We start from the raw sequence: 19,796 nt of genomic DNA on the forward strand, positions 1-19,796 counted from the left end.
TGAAACAAATAAACCTTTCAACAAATCCACTATATATATATATATATATATATATATATATATATATATATATATATATATATATATATATATTTCGTTTATCTTTTTCCATATCGTGGATACCCTTCTGCCTTACATCTGATATCGGTTCTCAAATATCCAAAGCAAAGGCTCTGGAAGTAATTATGAAAATACATATTAAAACTGCTTGTTTACTTTAGCTGGCAATGTTGACGGGAAAAGCATTGCTGTACGCAACCCGTTGAGAAGACGTTATCACATGCCTCGACAGCGTTTGGTTTCAGCGAGAACCCTTTTTTCTGTGTTTTTTTTTCTTTTTCTTGTGAGGGCAAACCAAGACATTCTGTTTATTATTGCTTTGATTGCAGTGTTTATCCGTTCCTTCCCCGTTGCGTATGGGTGGGTGGGTGGGGGGGGGGGGGGTTGCGCACAGTGCAAAACTGCGAAGGACTTCTTGGAAGTTTTTGTACGTTTTTTATGCCAGGATACTTACGCACATACTTGTGTAAATATACGTAGATATAGTCAGGGAGCCAGATACGAGCGCATGACAATTACCAGAGCTACAAGTACCGGGGATGTTCGACATTGAATAGAGTATTTTGTTTCTTTCTGAGGAGATGCTGAAAACATCTCCCAAACCTGTCTTACCACTGCGCAGGGTAGGATGCATGCAAACGTCAAGTTCTTTTCCTTCTTCTTCTTCTTCTTCTTCTTCTTCTTCTTCTTGGTGGGGCATAAGGAACTCTTAATATATTTTCATTAGGATGCATTGCTTGTAGCTGTTTTTACGGAGGTATACATGCGAATAATGCGTCGTGCCTTGGCTTACTGGTCTATCATAAGTTACTGCCTGAACTTGTAGTCTTCACTGAGTCACGTCGAATTTTCTTCAATTTGTTTATTGAATGACATTCTGTTCAAGCACTGACAGTGAATTTTCACTCGACGTTGCGTTCAGTGCTAAGGGATGCAGTTGCAAGCATCCAAGTTTTTTTGCTAACAGTGATACAATTCATGCAGTGAACTGTGCCGAAAAGTACAGTAAAAAGTTAGGGTCCGGCCATCAGTCTCTCTCTCTCTCTCCTCTCCACACACACACACACACACACACACACACATATATATATATATATATATATATATATATATATATATATATATATATATATACGTGTGTGTGTTTGTGTATTTATATATAAATATAAATATATATATATATATATATATATATATATATGTATATATATATATGTGTGTGTTTTTGTGTGTGTGTGTGTACTTTTAGGGCATAGTTTTTCTCTCATACAGTTTTCGTTTAAGGCAATTGCTTTAGTGGCATCAGTAAGTTTCTTGCAGGTATCTCCATACCGACGAAGTTTTTTCCGATTCTCGTTCGTCAATTTCTGGTGAGAAATACGCAGACTTCCTTCTTCCATTTATTGAATTTTCTCGCGGCAGCTGTTTCGCCTTTGGCATTATCAAGCGACTATACTGACTTATGTATATATAAAGTTGCGTTACCTGATAAAATATATCACTGGTGGCTAGACGAGGAATACGCCTGACGAATAAGGAATAAAACCATCAGATAGATCATCATAAACTCAAACCGAGCATATGCAATGCTGACCAAACCACCCAACAGCTGATGCAAAGGCCATGCCAATGATGGCATCAAAGCGGTGGCCGGAATGATGGTAGTAAAGCCTAGCATACCACAGCAGCTGTATGATCGATCACCCTAACGACTCTCTCGCTCTCTCTCTCTCTTATTCCTGTGCGATTGTCATTCCATCCCTCTGTACTCACTCATCTGTTTTACCAACTCGTTTATCAGCTCTTCGTCTTGGTACGCCCGTAGGGGGTTAGTGCCGTCAGTACGCTTCAAGTTGTGTACTGCAGACATTACTTAAGGTTCTCTGCAGCTTCCCTTCGGCCCCTAGCTGCAACCTTTTTCATTACTTTTTATTGTACCTCCGTTCATATTTTTCTTCCATCTGACTTTCCATCCTTCGCTAACAATTGTTTCATAGTGCATCTGCGAGGTTTTCCTTCAGTTACATCTTTAATGACTTTTTATTCTTAACTTCCCTTTCAGTGCTGAATGACCTCATAGGTCCCGTTGCTTGGCCTTCTGTTATCTATCTTATATTCTATTCCATCTATATTATATATATGATATGTGTGTGCGCGTCTGTATATACATACATACACGCAAAAACACAGATATATATATATATATATATATATATATATATATATATATATATATATTAGTATATATATTCATCTTGGTCCTAGTAACATTCCAGAGTTGCTAGAACGTGAGCATCTTCGACTGCTTTTCTAATCAAGGTTCCTCCTACGAGCATGATGCACCACCGATTACTCACTCTCAAACTGCCCGGCCATCAGAAATTTACCGACAATGACGGAGTCAGTGAACAACCACACAAACAAACTGAAATGATGCAATATCAAGTGGCGTGGGTGGGAGAGGCTGCATCGTAAAGATGCCACGAGGGAAGGCTCGATAATTTCTTATGAATAATTTGACGTAAGCGCTTTAATTAAACGACTGGACCAGGGAGGGAACACCAGGTACATTGAGTGAGGGACCTTCAGGAGACCAGTGGGTAGACCTCGAAGGCGGTGGAGAGAGAAGCTTCTTGGAAGTCTACCTGACTGGAATATGTAATCCACCTGTATGGATGAATTCCCATAAGAGTTAGTTCTACGTTCGCCCATTCACTGTGTGAACTGGCGCAATCTCCTGCAATTGCCAGCTGCTCGTTATCAACTGTAATAAAACATTCTGTGACCTTGACGTTCCGTTCACTAGGAAAGTTTGTTTCGAACAGGAAGGCTCTGCCCTGAGTCAAGTGTTTGGACCTTGCTTCAAGTAAGGCGATAAGAGTCAGTTTCCTTCTGGGGATTATCAGACTGAAACGATGGGCAGATGCTAGAGGCTCTGAAACGTTCTTGCCCCTGAGGAAAAACTTACGCTCATTTGTTGGTTGATTGGTCCCTTGTCCCTGATCCCCCTTTCCTGCCGAGAGCGACCAAATTTGCTGAACAGCAATGCCAAGTATGCAGTCAATGTGCCTCCTCGCTGTAGAACTTCTCAGTTCCAGAGGTCCTTTATTCCTTACACTGTTGGACTGTGGAACTGTCTCCCTGAGGATGTCGTGCAATTGGAACTTCAAATTTTCAAAACAAGATGAATGCATTACTACCTTCATGCTGTTCTCCTTGCATTTTCAATACATTTTTTATCTTTTTATTTGTTTATTAATTCGTTTTTCCCTTTTAATAAGTAAGATCTCTTCTCGCTGTATTTCCCTTTACCGCCTCTTACTTCTTAATGAACACCGTATACTTACTTAGGAGGGTTGAATTTCAAGTCAATGGACCCTTTAAGCTTGTTCCACATGAATAGGGTTCACCTTCTGAAAAATATATTGTAATAATAATTCCGGGATTCTTGATTTCTAGTTGTCACTTGCATCAGGCGTTAGATTAGATAAAGGTTTCAGTAACGCTGGATACTTTTTTTTTTTAATACAAAGCGAGGCCGTTAACCCTTTCCTCGACCCTTTTTATCCGGAAATCGGGGTGGACCACCACGAGTATATAAACCCTTGCGACGAGAACAGTACCAGTTGACCCAGTATTCAGTTGAGCATGAGACATGAGCAGTAACCTTCATATCTCCCCCGCGGCGACGACTGTTGAAGCACTAGGACAATGCGGAAAAAAAAAACTTTGCAAACACTCCAAAGAATACTTTTAAAACGCCCACATTCATTCATAATTTGACGAGATTCATGGAGTTGCTAGTCAGATTTCAGCACAAAATTTTAGATACACTCAACACACCATATAGAATATACTAGTTATTTTACCAGATGTGTACGCATTTTTGGACACACTTGTCACTACAAAGACTTGAACCCAAATGGGAACTAATGAATAAAGCTTAACTCCCTCGGTGAGATATGAACCGAACCCACGCAGCATGGGTTAGGGGAGGTTAAGCCAAACCACTCAGACACAGGGTTAAGGTTTCTTCGTTTGTTCTTCATTTAGACTAAGGGCATCACGATAATAAGCGTACCCAGGAAGTATGAGGAAGTTCGAGTAATTAAGAGGTCGCTGTGGTTATTACAATCGAAGGTACCTTTAATGATCATTTGGAAATATATCAGTAATGCTTTACTGATATATTTCCAATGTAAGCAAACGCTTTGGAATTATGTAGCTCACCAAGAAGACGCAAATGGTTTGCCCAGACTCAGTCAGCTCAACAGTTTCGATACACACACAAATATATATATATATATATATATATATATATATATATATATATATATATATATATATATATATATATATATATATATATGTATGTCTGTATGTTATATATATATATATTATTATATATACATACATACATACACACACACACACACACATACATATATATATATATATATATATATATATATATATATATATATATATATCTATATATATATATATATACGTATATATATAATTTTCAACCATTTGCAATGGCAAGGCGTGGGTCCAAGAGAGAAACAACACACAATCCCATTCTACTTTCGTATGTCAACTCTCTCAAACATCAGTGTTTAAGATATATATATATATATATATATATACTATATATATATATATCATATATATATATATATATGTGTGTGTGTGTGTGTGTGTGTGTCTGTGCGTGTGTGTGTGTGTGTGTGTGTTGTGTGTGTGTGTGTACGTATATATATTTAAAGCACTGACGTTGAGAGTTTACGTATAAACATGGAATGGGATTTTTGTGTTCTTTCGCTTCTGGACCCATGCCTTGCTATGGCAAATGGTTTAAAGTTATATACATACATACATATGTGTGTGTGTGTGTGTATAAATTTTCCACATACACTCGTAACCGTATATTCACAGATTATCAGTATGCTGCAAATATCATATAACCTCGAATTCACTATACTTTGGGAATAGCGTACACCCAGAAGAAATTAGTATAACCTTTGATGCACTTGGGTTGCATTTTCTTGAACTTCAGTGAAATCTATAATTAATCAAATTTGTAGTTATATATACTATATATATACGTGTATATATGAATACCTATATATAAATACATGTGTGTATATATAATGTATAAAAATTTATAGGTATATACCTATACATAAATACATACATGTGTATGTATGTAATATATCTATATTCTTATATCTATATACCATTATATTATATCTTATAATATATAAATATCTATATATATATTATATGTATATATTATATATACACACACACATGAAAGAAATCATAAAAAAACACCCATTCATTTCCAGTGAACCAATGACGTGATATGCATTTTCGTGTTCGTACTATTCCCTGAAAGCAAAGTCACACAAATATCAAAGCCACCGAGGGGCACATCATTAATTTCCAATTGGCACAACCCTACGTGCAGGGGCATACCATTATGCTTCCGATTCGTTATTGAAATAATATAAAACAAGCCGATTACGTTGGCGTGATCATACCTCAGATTTCCAAAGACTTCAGCTGATGTTTGATTGAATATTTAGTTGCAAGAACGTTGGGAAATGTTCTTCCTCTTCAAGGTGTTCCTTGAAGTTAGAACATAGCAAATGGATTGAAACTCCTGACAGTAGTTTCGAAAAACGTTGTCACTTGGCTCTCTGGGATAAGTGTGCTAGTCCGCTGCTCTTTTGATGACGACCCACTGCAGTCTATAACTACTAAGTAGATAGGAACGAGCAGCTTTTTCATTAAACCAGCTTTAGCAGATTATCCACGCCATGGATCGATCTTGGAAAGTAATCTGGTGAGGTAAGGCTTGCGATTATTGTCATTCAATCATTCAATTCTCTCTCTCTCTCTCTCTCTCTCTAAATATACTGGTTTACCGCACTTTTTTGTGGCTTATCTCTAAAGATTTAAGGTTGCAGTCTTTCTTTGAGGCGCACTAAAGCATACATACATACATACATACACACACACACACACACACACACACACACACACACACACACATATATATATATACTATATATATATATATATATATATATCTATATATGCATATAGTTAAATATATACACATAATTAACATATATGTGCATCTATATTATATGTGTTTATATATTTACATATATGTGTTCACACATAATAAACATATAAATATATATATATATATATATATATGATATATATATATATATTATATAAATATATATATATTTGTGTGTGTGTTACAAAGGTATTCAGTATAAAGGTCTCCTTCACCTCCTCTGGCAACCCAGTGGGGCAATCATGCCAAAAGAACTTGAGCTAAGCATTAGTGCAAGTAAAAAGCGTCTATCAAAACGTAAACAGAAACGAGAAGTGCAATTAGCTTGGAATTCAAGTGAGCAAAATAAAAGCAAGAAATACGAAAGGTAGAATATGCATAGGTAACCAGAATAGTCGAGAGTAACAGCATACCAGATAACGCAAGACAAAGAATGTCAGAAAGATTCGCAGAAGTCCGCACGTATAGTATACATTAATGTATGCATGTCTGTGTTGACGTGAATGAGAAATTTTTTTGTTTTTTGTTTGTATGGTGCTTTTACGTTGCATGGAACCAGTGGTTATTTAGCAACGGACCAACGGCTTGACGTGACTTCCGAACCACGTCGAGAGTGAACTTCTATCACCAGAAATACACATCTCTCACTCCTCAATGGAATGCCGAGAATCGAACCCGCGACCACCGAGGTGGGACGCTAATAGCATACCAACCACGCCGCTGAGGCGCTGTGAATGAGAAAGACGACGGCGGTACTTCAGACGCTGGTTGAATAATGATGGCTTCGCATTCAGATGGAAATTATATATCATTATTCCTGAACTAGATGAGGGACGAAATGTTACAGTTTGTTGTTGTCTTATATGGAAACATAAGGTGCTGACGTCGCGTTCATTTTGTGTTCATATTCTTAAGTAGCGTACTGATAGCATAAAGTCGGGAGTTTAGACCATTTACACTCCCGTGGGAGGTTGGTAGGGCCATCAATGCATTACTTAAGATTCTTGTTAGGCGTCCCTTCGGCCCCTACCTTCCACCCCTTTCATTCCTTTTACTGGACCTCCGTTCATATTGGCTTGCTTCCCATCTTTACACCCTCTCCTATTAACTGATTCCTAGTGCAACTGCGAGGTTTCATCTGTTACATTTTTCAGTCCTTTTTACTATCAATATCCGTTTCAGTGCTGAATGACCTAGTGGGTCGCAGCGCTTGGCCTTTGGCCTAGATTCTGTATTCTATATTCCAGACCATCTTCACCTCGGTGTTTATTTTCCTGTATGTGAAGGTTTCTCTCGAGGGGCTAAATTACCTGTAGGTTCATGACCCGCCATGGTGTGTTAGCTGCTGTTATCAGGACGAACCTTAAAATGATAATTATCTACCTCTGTCTGACGCTCGAGTCACGGTTTCTATTTGCTACATAACCGAATCTGTGTTAATAATGATATTTAATGCTATTTGGACATTAAAATGTTTTTGGATTCTAGTAAATATTGTTGGTATTCGTTGCTATCCTCTAAATATCCACCCCTGTTGCCGGTTGACGTTCATATGATTCCTTCCGAAACTGGATTAGTTAGTATTCCTTCCCAAAATAGGATAATGAATATAATACTAAACAGAGCCCGACGGTCAGACGCCGAAAAGTATATATTTATATATATATATATACATATATATATATATATATATATATATATATATAGAGAGAGAGAGAGATGAGATGAGAGAGAGACCGAGAGATAGAGATGAGAGAGAGATAGATAGAGAGAGAGAGGAGAAGAGAGAGAGAGAGAGAGAGATACCCCAAAACTTGTTTCCGTATAGATTTACATCGTGTAAGTCGTCTTTAACATAGTGCAACGGCCAGAGAATGCGCAGCATCTGGCACGTCAAGCACTCCGTCGTTTCATTTGCAAGCAGATGTCATCAAATTTAGCCATAATATATTAAAATTACAGTCATAATGTGCACGTAAGATTCATTAGTAACCAGTCAAAAAGCAGATTTTTCATTTGTACACTTGATTACTGATCAACTATAAACTCGTTTTCCTTAATACAGACATCCTCTACTTACGAATGAGGTAAGTTGATATAAGCAATGTCAGTCTGTATAGGGTTATATATGTTTCTTAATACTAAAACACAATACTCTGTATTTATAGAGTATTTTATTAATACTCTATAAATACTCTGTATTTATAGAGTATTTTATTAATACTCTACACAATACTCTGTATTTATAGAGTATTTTATTAATATGAATGATTTATAAAACCTGAATACGTTAAGCAAATTATGATAATTATAAAGTACAGTTTTTTACCATTCAACAAATGTTAATTTACGATCAACGTTGTTCGTATCTCTGAAAGTTCGTAAGTAGAGGAGCGTCTGTATACTGAAATCCCTCAAGTAAGACGTATCTATCCCAGACGACAAAAATGAGCGAGAGGAAACGGACGTTCCCAAATTCGTTCATCCCAAGCATGAACCGATACCTGGCAGACCTTTTCTGTAAATCTAGTCGGGTTTCCTTTGATCACAGGTCGGTTCAGTAATGCATGTAATCGCAGGGCCAGTCAGACTTTGACTGATGACAGCTGCTGCAAGGAGCAGGAGAACGTGACCTTGAGGAATTTGGTCACCTGGTGTGTGTATACCTGTATGTGTGGTCTCCTTGGAATCGCATTCTGTTCACGCATGCGTCTTGGTTGATATTTGAGCTGGAACCCGTTTTAGCTTTTGTCTCTTACCTTAAACTGGATGGTTTTTCTTCTTACTTTTAAATTCAGGGAGAGATGGGACTGGCAACCTTACGCCCTCTTCTATCCTTGGCCCGATGGAAACAAGAAACGGAATGAGAGAGAGTAGGAAAACGAATTTGGAAGTCACAGATAACAAAGACAGGAACATGCAGCATATAATACAAATCATTTTGGCACTAGATATTAATTGCGCAATTGCTGTAAGCAAACTGAAATATTACTAATGATATTGGCAATTAATGGTATACTTAAATCATGTCGGAAACTTCACATTAATGAAAAGAGTATGTGATAGTGGCGATTAAGAGAAGTTTCTTCTTGTAAGGTAAAATCGGTACACAAAACTGCAGAAAAAAAATCACAGCTAGAAAAAAAAAAAAAAAAAAAAAAAAAAAAAAGATAAGAGGATTTTGAAGCGTCCCGTCGTCAAACCGGGGCAAACCAAATGCGGCCGTTTCCAAACACTGCGGTATTTTCATTAGAAGAAGTGGAGTACAATAGAGCGCCATCACTGCTGTGGAGTATAGACCCGTGTCCAGTTGCTAAAAAAATAAGCAAGTAAATAAATAACAATAAAATAAGCCTTTTTGTATCGTGCTTTCAAAGGAGGAAAACTGGGAAAATCTGCTTTCGTCTTGATTTTCATGGTCAAGTTATTTCTGTGTTGTTGGACCATTTTCTGGTGATTGATTGCTGTCGTGTGTCATGATGAAGCCTTCATAATTGCAGTTGAGTTCGTCTCTGTCTCATGGCGTCATTCGATCGCCGGTGTTGAATGTGACGTCAAGCGCGCTCATTGCAAAATGTGGAATTGAATGATTTTCCCATGACGGGTTTGGGGAAGTGGCTGTAATATTTTCCCAAAACGCGTCGAGTAGGAAAGGAAATCGTGGAGGCAGGTTTGTCGGTCTCACTCCTTCAACTCGCTGGCAGGTGAGACCGCGACTGAATGACCTTAGGTCACGTGGGATTCAGAGAGCAGTTTCCCCACCTCTCGCAAAAAGAAATATTAAATCGCAGATCCTCAACGAAAGCCTGTTCCTTCTTGAAATCTAATGGATTATTCCTCAGTCCATAACCTACCCGTATCGTCATCATTTTTCTCCGAAATCATAGTTTTTCCAGTCATTTTCGTCGATGTCTTCTAGACGGATAACAGCACGATAGACAACACATCATCCTTCCAGTCTCGCTGAGAGGCATAAAAGTGATGAAGTGAATCGTTCAAGTGTCCTTCAGCCCACGGATCTGCAGTAGCTGTTGTTTTGTTGCTTCGGTCGTCGCTGTGCTTTATTACATAATGTTCCATAGGAGGAAATGAAGTACACACAAAAACAAGGAAAATAGGCGTCGAAGTTTCTTCGGTGCAATCGAGTTTTCTGTACAGCTACGGCCCATGAAGCTTTCAGCCACGGCCCGGTGGTGGCCTACTACTATGTTGGCACCTGTAGCGATGTCAGATGCAAGATCATGACTATCTTTAACTTTAAATAAAACAAAAAACTTCAGAGGCTAGAGGGCTGAAATATGGTATCTTTGATGATTGGAGGGTGGATGATCAACATACTGATTTGCAGCCCTCTAGCCACAGTAGTTTTTAAGATCTGAGGGCGGACAGACAAAGCCGTCACAACAGTTTCCTTTTACAGAAAACTAAAAATCGAACTTACGGACAACGATCTGGAATACCACATAAAATTTAGTCATGGAATATTTATTTGGTGTTCATAACTGGCGTCGCAGCTACGAAGGTCATAAAAAAAACTTGATCGTTAACAGTACTGTTAAGAAGAAAAAAAAAAGTTTTGGCGAATATTCGCGATTACAAATAATTTACATTACACTTCTTCATAATTTTGCAGCAAAAATTAGATTTAAGTTTGATATTTATGTTGCAGTAATATGCAAAGGATGTTTTATGCATTGAAGGAAAATTACGAAAATTCGCTTACGATGAAAATTTAAAAAAATATTTTCTCAACATAAGAAAATGTGTCAAAATATCAAGTGACAACAGAGGATTATACCTAAAAGGCCAAGGCAGATGGCGAATAGCTTTTGAATTATGTGTTAGAATGCTAAGAATTAAAGGATAAGTTGGCAGATTTTTTTCAACACGCCATCCCGGGCCATAAAAAAGGAGCTATATTAACAAATTAAACCACAAAGAAAAAATTTATTCCGCGGAACATATTTGCTCACATAAAGGCGGAGAGAGGAGAGAGAGAGAGAGAGAGAGAGGAGAGAGAGAGATTACATAACACGGTACAAGGTTTGAATCCCAGTTCCTCCCGATAACCCAAGCAAATTAAAAAGAGAGAGAGAGAGATAATAAAGGAAACAAATAAACATCTTCGTCCTAGGCTGTGTCAAATTGGAATGATTGCCCATTTCCTTAGTATTTAAACCCTGCTGACAAACAAACAAACAACAGCGAAACAAAGGTACTGTAATAATGGCGACACTTTCAATACAAGTGGTTATCACTGCTACTAACATAGAACTATTGTTACTTGTGCTACCACGGCTACTATTACAACTCCTGCCCCTTACTTATATTTTTCTTCTTAGGTTTATCAGCGCAAATCGATGCAAGTAACAATGCAGCAGTAAATGCAACTTGTAATACACTTTCGTGTTTGGGACAATGGACATTCTGTGTACTCGGCCCAGAAAGAGTACAAGTCACTTTCTGGTAACAAGTAAATCTAACATTGATATGCAGCTTGGGATGCGAGGGCTGGTTCATCAAGGAGGGCAAAGACCTTCGATCTCATGTTTAATACGCCCTTTTCTGACCAGTTTACTCTGTCTACTATCATTCCACAGATTAGTTCAAGATGGAAACGATTGGGTATGCTTTCATATCGGCGGTCTGCTCTTCTTTCGTTTTCATGGCAGATTTGCTCATCTAGACGATTGTAGGTCTAAGAACTTACCGCGGTAGACCTTGGAGCTTAAGCTTGTTGTTATCCTTTTATCAGACTTTAAGGGTCTCTACCTGCATTTTGTTTACTCTTGTCAGATCGCTGCGTTTGTTACTGGTATGTTCCATTTTGATAAAGATGATTTAAATAGTATTAACATCTGTCACTGTTGTTTCTTACATCACCGTTGTTGTTTTCCAGCTTTCCGACACAGACGGACGAGATCGAACCGTATCTACGAGACCGGAAATGAAGAAAATTTTACCTTAGCAGCTCTTGCGTCAATGTCTTCTAGGCATATGAATACATAATGTCTCTGTACAACATTCATTCAATGACAAGATCAACACTATTTCGACATGACTGAAATTTAGTATGTGGATCTTTTACGTCGAAATGTAACAAATCCTAGTGAGTTTAAATCGTCCAAAGCAACGTGTAGCTGTTAAATGACCTTGGTTTTATTGCACCCTGTCTTTTTCACATAGAACTGATAAGCTGCAGTTTGTAATAAAATTGTATTTCACGTGACAACCATAAACATAGCTGATATAAATCGACTTCCTTATCATTTAAATCCCTAACGAGCACGAGGAAAATCTACCCTCTTTTTTACGAAATAGTGTGATATTTTCAGAAGATTGACGCTCACGGCACTGTGACCTTCAGATATCCCACTCAAGAAGTAGAGACCCGATTAAAGATAACGAAGGAACAATAACATCTCGGCTATATATTTTTGCAGCTGTCAAATCCTTTTTAGAAAATTGTCGTACTACAATCTACGACCAGCGAAAGGAACAGACTGACCAATAACAATTTTAATCTCTATAAACAGAAGTGATAATTAGAAGTATTTAATGTTGACATTCCATAATCATCTGCACACTAACCTTGTACTGTTGATAACGGAGACAAGAACAGTGATCAGCATGGACAAACTTGCTGCTGTTTACTGACGAACGTAAACAGCAACGAACTCCAACCGTTCAACAGCGAATGCTATTTTCATGGGCTCCTTTTTCCGTCGTCACGCACTAACAGCACGTTGTGTTTTTCACTTTTATCTTTTAGTATCTGCAGTTTTTGCTGTACGTTGTGATTTAGTTGAACAGAATTAAAATGGGTGTTTTGGTGAAGTTCTCTCGATGGAAACGGGTGATCCACGTGCAACAGTCCTGCGCACTAGGAAGCACGAAGCGCAATGTGGTAGCGACCTCCGCGTACACATCACATTAGACGGGGCACTGAATGGGCGGGGCATGTTATGGGAGGAGCTCGAGGGGGGCGTGGCTTTTCTTATTTCGGGAAGTTTTTACAGAATCGAAGAAGCTTCAGCAGAATTAGGTCACATGCGATGATTGGTTCCAAGAACTAAGGATTACTAAGGCACCTTGTTATTGGCTGGCTTAATTGTTAGGTGGATTAGAGATAGATCCTTAATCAGTTTCAATTTCTTATTAGTTCTGTGTAAAACAAATATTCTCTCTCTCTCTCTCTCTCTCTCTCTCTCTCTCTCTCTCTCTCTCTCTCTCTCTCTCTCAACAAAAAGAGAACATAGACCTTCGCCTGAATACCTCTTCCGGGAACACTGCGCAGGTAAATAAACGTTCGATCTTTCCCTCAAACAGAAGTGAAATGCAATTACGAATCATTTGTTAGATCTTCCAGAAGTATAATTTTATATATATAGGAAAAGTCCCTTATGATATTCTTATGAGACTTGTGACGAAACATGAGAGCTTGCTGTCAGTCAGAGGATATGAGCGATCTTCCCAAGTCGCTGTGATTACTCGTGACAAAAACGTTTAGTTCACCTCTCCTTTTGTGGTATGACTTTTTCTAAGGAATTACATTTGTAATATCATTATATTCATTCTTCGCTTTTAAGCTTCTTTGCATCTGCAGCTTTCCCTTCTTGCTCACGACCATAGACAGTATTGGCAGGCAAACTATGAAAATAGATAACCAATGGGTAGTTTAATAGACTAAGAGTCCAGTTTCCGGGATTGCTTTACCTTAGATATTCCAACCTTAAAGATCTAGTTTTCCTTTAATGTTATTGGGAAAAATTGTTTTCTTTAGTAATGGATATTTCACTCACTGATTAGGTGCCCCAGACAGTGGCGGATTACCCAGTAGGCTAATTAGGCTAAGCCTAGGGGTCCCCTGGCTCCAAAGTCTTTGGCCTCCATATTAAAAATTGTGTAGCTGCAAAATTTATGGGCCATATATATATATATATATATATATATATATATATATATATATATATATATGTGTGTGTGTGTGTGTGTGTGTGTGTATACATGCATATATATATATATATATATATATATATATATATATATATATATATATACCATTTCGCCCTAGGGGCCCCAATGAGTCTTAATCCGGCACTGGTCCCAGACTTGATCTATAGACGCATCACTTGGTGCTCGAAAGCTAGGCCAAACTTCATACTAAACTTCCTCCACAGCTAATGGACAAAGAGGTTTTACGGTTCTGGAAACCTCAAAGTATAATTATAATTCCTTCAAGTCCCGGTAATCATAATTTTTCAGACGCATGTGCTTAGCTCAAAGTGGCTGTTCAGTATCAACGCTACCTTTTTATAACAACGCACCCAAGGACGATAATACTCTCCAGATCTTCTGATGCGGTTAAATTCCATCTTTGGTCATTGCTTTCTCCTAATGTAAAGGGATAAACTCTCGCCTATTAATTTGATTTGATACATGAGATTTCAAGGGACTCTTCATAATCTTTTCGTTCTCCGAACCGCCTGTCTTGAATTATGAGCAAAAGGTTTAAATTTCGAAAGTAACAGTTTCCTTTGCAATAAGATTACGGTGAATGAATAAAACATAAATATTTTTGAAACAAATATTCACTTTGGAGCAGTCCACTGGGTGAGAGTGAATAAGGTAAGGCAAGTCATAACTAGTTCTCTCTCTCTCTCTCTCTCTCTCTCTCTCTCTCTCTCTCTCTCTCTCTCTCCATATATATCTATATATATATATATTATATATATATATATATACATGCATACCTATATAGTATATACGTTGTGTATGTGTATACGTACGTAATTTTCCGTCATTAACTTGCTGTAATTGTAGTTTTATGTTATAACTCCAGTATACAAAAGGATGCTCTTGAAAGATAAGTCCCAAGAACCATTTCGGGCATCTGATTATCCACATCTTTTGGCCGATAGACTCCGATTACCCTCTTTTCTTATCTCTTACCTTACATAAAATGTTTTGGCGACATATAATACAACTTTCTGAATTTAGTGGATATCTGTTTGTTGTTCTTTCGTAACACACACATACACACACACACACACACATCACACACACACACACATATATATATATATCCATATATGTATATATATATATATATATATATATATATATAATATATATATATATCATCAGGGGAACCATAGGGAAAGGCATCGTACTCAGGTACATTTATTTCGCCGACGTTTCACGACTCATAGTCGCATTCTCAAGGCTATAATTAAGATTAAACACACGAACATTAAAACTACGCACTGCATAATTCATAAAAATTACGCAATATTTAAAAATTCAATGAACATCAACATCAGAATGTAGAACATTTAAAAATTTATGAATCTCTTAAAAACATAAAAACATAAAATTATGTACAGTACAGTTAAATTAAAATTATTTAAAAATTACAGAAAAAGCATACAAAAATTATGATATGAGTGTAAAAAAAATTGTAAATAAATAAATAACACTAAAACAGTAAGGCTATTCTGTACCTTATCCTCGCAAAGGACGGGCAGTGACTGAAAGAATTTTTAGAACATATAAACAAGCACTCTAGGCGATGAACACTGAACAGAGGAGGATTGCGTATTTAGGGACGGAACTATCTTTTTTGTTTTTTATCATAATGGATTCCAAGGTTGTTAGGTCGTTTTCGTTTTGTGTTTGGCCTATAATAGTAAAATCCTTATCATTAATATATGTTTTACATGATTTAGAGTGGTTTCTGATATTTGACTGTTCGGGATTTGTTAATCTGCTGCCCGTTCTAAAACTTAAGCCTCTGTGAGAATCTATTCTCACTTTTAGTAACCTCTTCGTACAACCCACATAAGGACTAAGGCGGTCTTTCATTTTAAACAGGGATCCGATAGTTAATGGATTTTTGGGACGATTTTTAGGTTCAATGCCGGGAATTCCTTTTGAATAATTGCCAGGAACTTTTTTCTGAAGAGGTTGTCATGAAGAAAGGGAAGCTAGCAAAACATTTTTAATTTTGGTACTGTCAAACCGTTGGCACCTCTATGAATCGGGTATCAAGCATTTTCTTAAGCATTTTAAACAAAAGTTTGTCTGTGAAGCAGTTATTTTTAAGATATTGGGAAAGAAAGTTAATTTCTTCATTAAAAGTAAACCAATTAGAGGTGTGGGTGAAGGCCCTGTGTAGGAGAGTTGAGATAGTATTAAGTTTAAAATTATAAAAGCAAGAACTATAAAAGTTGATACCTACCCCAGTGTAAAAGTTTCTTTTCTCTTTTTTTCTAAAAACACCCGTGTAGAAGCCTTCCTCATTCCTGGACACTAGAACATCCAGAAAGGGAAGCTTGTTATTTTCTTCTTCATCGTGTAAATATGATATTAGGGTGTAGGGCATTGACAAGTTCTAAGAATTGTTCCGCATTAAACTTGTTTCGGAATAAGGCGAAAGTGTCATCCATGGACGTATATACAATAAAACTGAGGCAAGAAGCTAAGGGGGCAATCATCAAACATACGCTCCTCCATAGAGCATATAAAAATATTAGCAAGTGTCGGACCCAGTGGGGATCCCATTGCTACTCCTTCCACTTGTCTGTATAAAAAGCCATTATAAATGAAAGTCGTGCCCTGCACGGCCAGTTAACAACTGTTTAAAAAACTCACGACTAAAATTATGAAAAGTAGAGTCCGGTTCTATACATAACTATTTAAAATAATGTCAATCGTCTCCCCTACAGGGACATTAGTAAAAAGAGACTCAACGTCCAGACTACGTGGATGACACTTTTGCCTTATTCCGAAACAAGTTTAATGCGGAACAATTCTTAGAATTTGTCAATGCCCTACACCCTAATATCAGATTTACACGATGAAGAAGAAAATAACAAGCTTCCCTTTCTGAATAGATTCTCACAGAGGTTTAAGTTTTAGAACGGGCAGCAGATTAACAAACCCCGAACAGTCAAATATTAGAAACCACTCTAAATCATGTAAAACATATATTAATGATAAGGATTTTACTATTATAGGCCAAACACAAAACGAAAAGATGAAAAGAATATGTTGAAAAAATTTAAACATAATACAGTGGTTTAAGATTAAATAATTAACAGTAGAGATATTGTCTGGATACTTAACTATTTGTATTTGCATCATTTTGCTTTAAAGAATTTTTCAGTTAAACAAAAAAATACATCATTCAGATCTGAATTTAAAAGGGCGTACGGATAAGTTAAGTTTATTTTAAATAAAAAAAAATTAACAAAACATGCGCTATATAAAACATGAAATTAGTATATATATATATATATATATATATATATATATATTTATTTATTTATATATACTGTATATATATTTATATAATATATATTATATATATATATATATATATATATACGTATGAATATATGTATATATCAAGTTGTTTGTCAAACTTGCGTTAATGGTATTCATTATAGCTCAACATTTTCTTCACACGCATCTTGGTTGCTTACTCCCTTTTCCATAGTATATTTTAAATATTTCCTATAATAGTTTGACCGACCCTCTTATTTAAATACTGTAGAATTACAATTGTGTTTCGTTTTTTCAGACTCCAAATTCCCGTGAGGAATTGCTGGAAGTGTCCAAGGATTTTGAATTTCAATGGCAGTTTGCAAATTGCATAGGCGCCCTCGATGGGAAACATGTGGTTATCAAGCAACCACCCAACAGTGGTAGTTTGTATTTTAATTACAAGGGTACTTACAGCATTGTTCTTTTAGCGTTGGTTGATGGAAACTATAAATTCCTGTACATTGACGTTGGCTGCAATGGTCGGATATCTGATGGGGGTGTTTATGCAAACAGTTCTTTGTCAAGTGCTTTAGAGAACAAATTATTAAATATACCTAATGAAAGGCAGTTAGAGGGCTCAGGAAATGAGGATAAAGTACCATACGTTGTTTTTGCTGACGATGTCTTTCCTCTGAAATCATACATTATGAAGCCATATCCATACCAAAATCAACCAGCCCCAAATCGCATTTTCAACTACAGATTATCCAGAGCACGCAGATTTGTTGAAAATGCGTTTGCTCTTATATCTGCACGTTTCCGTGTTTTAAAACGACCAATGGAGATATCGCCAGAAAAGGTGAAGTATATTGTTTCATGTATATGTGTTCTACATAACTTTTTACTAACTCGAAATCAGTCCAAAGCTGTTTATGCTCCACCAGGAACGTTTGATAGAGAAGAGGTTGATGACATTGTTGAGGGAAATTGGAGAAGAGAGGGATTTCCGAGAAGTACCTAACATCCCCTGCAACCCAATCCAGCCGGAAACTCTGTAAGGTTGGCCAAAGTTATTCGTGACCAGTTCAAAAAAATATTTCATGACAACGGTGGGCGAGGTTCCTTGGCAATATAAACATATTTAAAATTCTATTGTCATCTTAATGGTAGCTACATGAATATCATGGATTTGAGGATAGGATTTGGTGGATAGATGGATGAAAGTGAAATTTCTAAATTTGATATAGGATTGTACTTTATTGAAAGTAAATGACTAATTTCATAAGAGTTTTCATGATTTATCGCCACATACACATTTAATATAATTATGTGTTTGCTTGTGTGTTCCTACTTGTGTACAAAAAAAGTTAATAAATCATATTTCTTAAAAGAGATGTTTCACTTACCATGTTTGTAACAGTAGTTTCTTGGAATTTCACACATCCAATCATGAAGTGAAGAGCGTCAAAATATTCCCATTTGCTTTTCACCAGTACATCATCTGCAGCCATGCCACTCTTCTTTACTTTCATTTTCCTTATTTCATCGTTCATTTGGCACCGCAGATTGTGCCACTTTCTCGCTATTTCAGCCTCACTAACATTTAAAAGCTCTCATAATTCTTTTACAGCAACCGCTTTCTTTTCTTTGTCCCTGTACTCTTTCAATGCTACATTCCAAAGTTCAGGGAATCTTTCGTAGTGCTGGATTAAAAGCGTTGTCTGAGTGCTAACCTATTTGTATTTATGGTTAGATGCCACGACTATTCCAGCACGCGTCCAGCTATACTGATTACTCTATTCAGTTGGGCAGAAGCACCTATAGAGTAGTGTCATAGAGAACTCTCGCCCACGTGTTCACTAGTATTCTAGGTAGACTAAAACAACCCTAGCGAGAGCTGGGAGTAACTATATCTAGGGCGCTCTCGTTTCTGTGTACACTATCTAGAGAGGTCTCCCTAGCGCAAATCTAGCAAAAAAATCTACAGTGTACACTAAGCATTACACCTTTCAAACCTAGCTACTCTCATTTTCCTTTCCAGTGCTGAATGACTTCATAGGACCCAGTGCTTAGCCTGTGGTCTAAACTAATTTCCATTGCATTCCTTAGCCACTCTGGACGTTGCCATCAGTATCGTTAAGAACGACAATGTTGAAGTTTAATCAAACATTATTTGGTTTTGTTTTAATTGCAAAGTACGGTACTATCATTCTTAATATATTCAGCAACAAATAGTAACAAAGATACACGTACTGACGCATGTACACACAAACACGAATAGAAATCATATATATTACAGTATAAAGCTTTCAATCAGGTCTTTATTATATTTTTAAGGTGATTGGCATCTTTCTTACCTTAGTAAATTATT

General features: G+C 36.9%; 1 protein-coding gene and 1 long non-coding RNA gene across 2 annotated transcripts in view; one reads left to right on the top strand and one right to left on the bottom strand.

Annotated features, from left to right (window-relative positions):
- The window catches only part of LOC135211144 (sodium-coupled monocarboxylate transporter 2-like), a 121,838-nt gene extending 108,775 nt beyond the window's left edge, over nt 1-13,063 (bottom strand). Inside the window, exon 1 of the mRNA XM_064244303.1 lies at nt 12,749-13,063. The gene's annotated coding sequence lies outside the window, so the exon portion shown is untranslated. The remainder of the gene's footprint in view (nt 1-12,748) is intronic.
- LOC135211146 (uncharacterized) overlaps nt 1-18,780 on the top strand; it is a 152,399-nt gene extending 133,619 nt beyond the window's left edge. Inside the window, exon 5 of the long non-coding RNA XR_010313627.1 lies at nt 17,742-18,780. This is a non-coding gene — a long non-coding RNA (uncharacterized LOC135211146). The remainder of the gene's footprint in view (nt 1-17,741) is intronic.
- Nucleotides 18,781-19,796: the final 1,016 nt, after the last annotated feature.

The sequence above is a fragment of the Macrobrachium nipponense genome, chromosome 4 (assembly GCF_015104395.2).
Source record: "Macrobrachium nipponense isolate FS-2020 chromosome 4, ASM1510439v2, whole genome shotgun sequence".
Taxonomy (NCBI): domain Eukaryota; kingdom Metazoa; phylum Arthropoda; class Malacostraca; order Decapoda; family Palaemonidae; genus Macrobrachium; species Macrobrachium nipponense.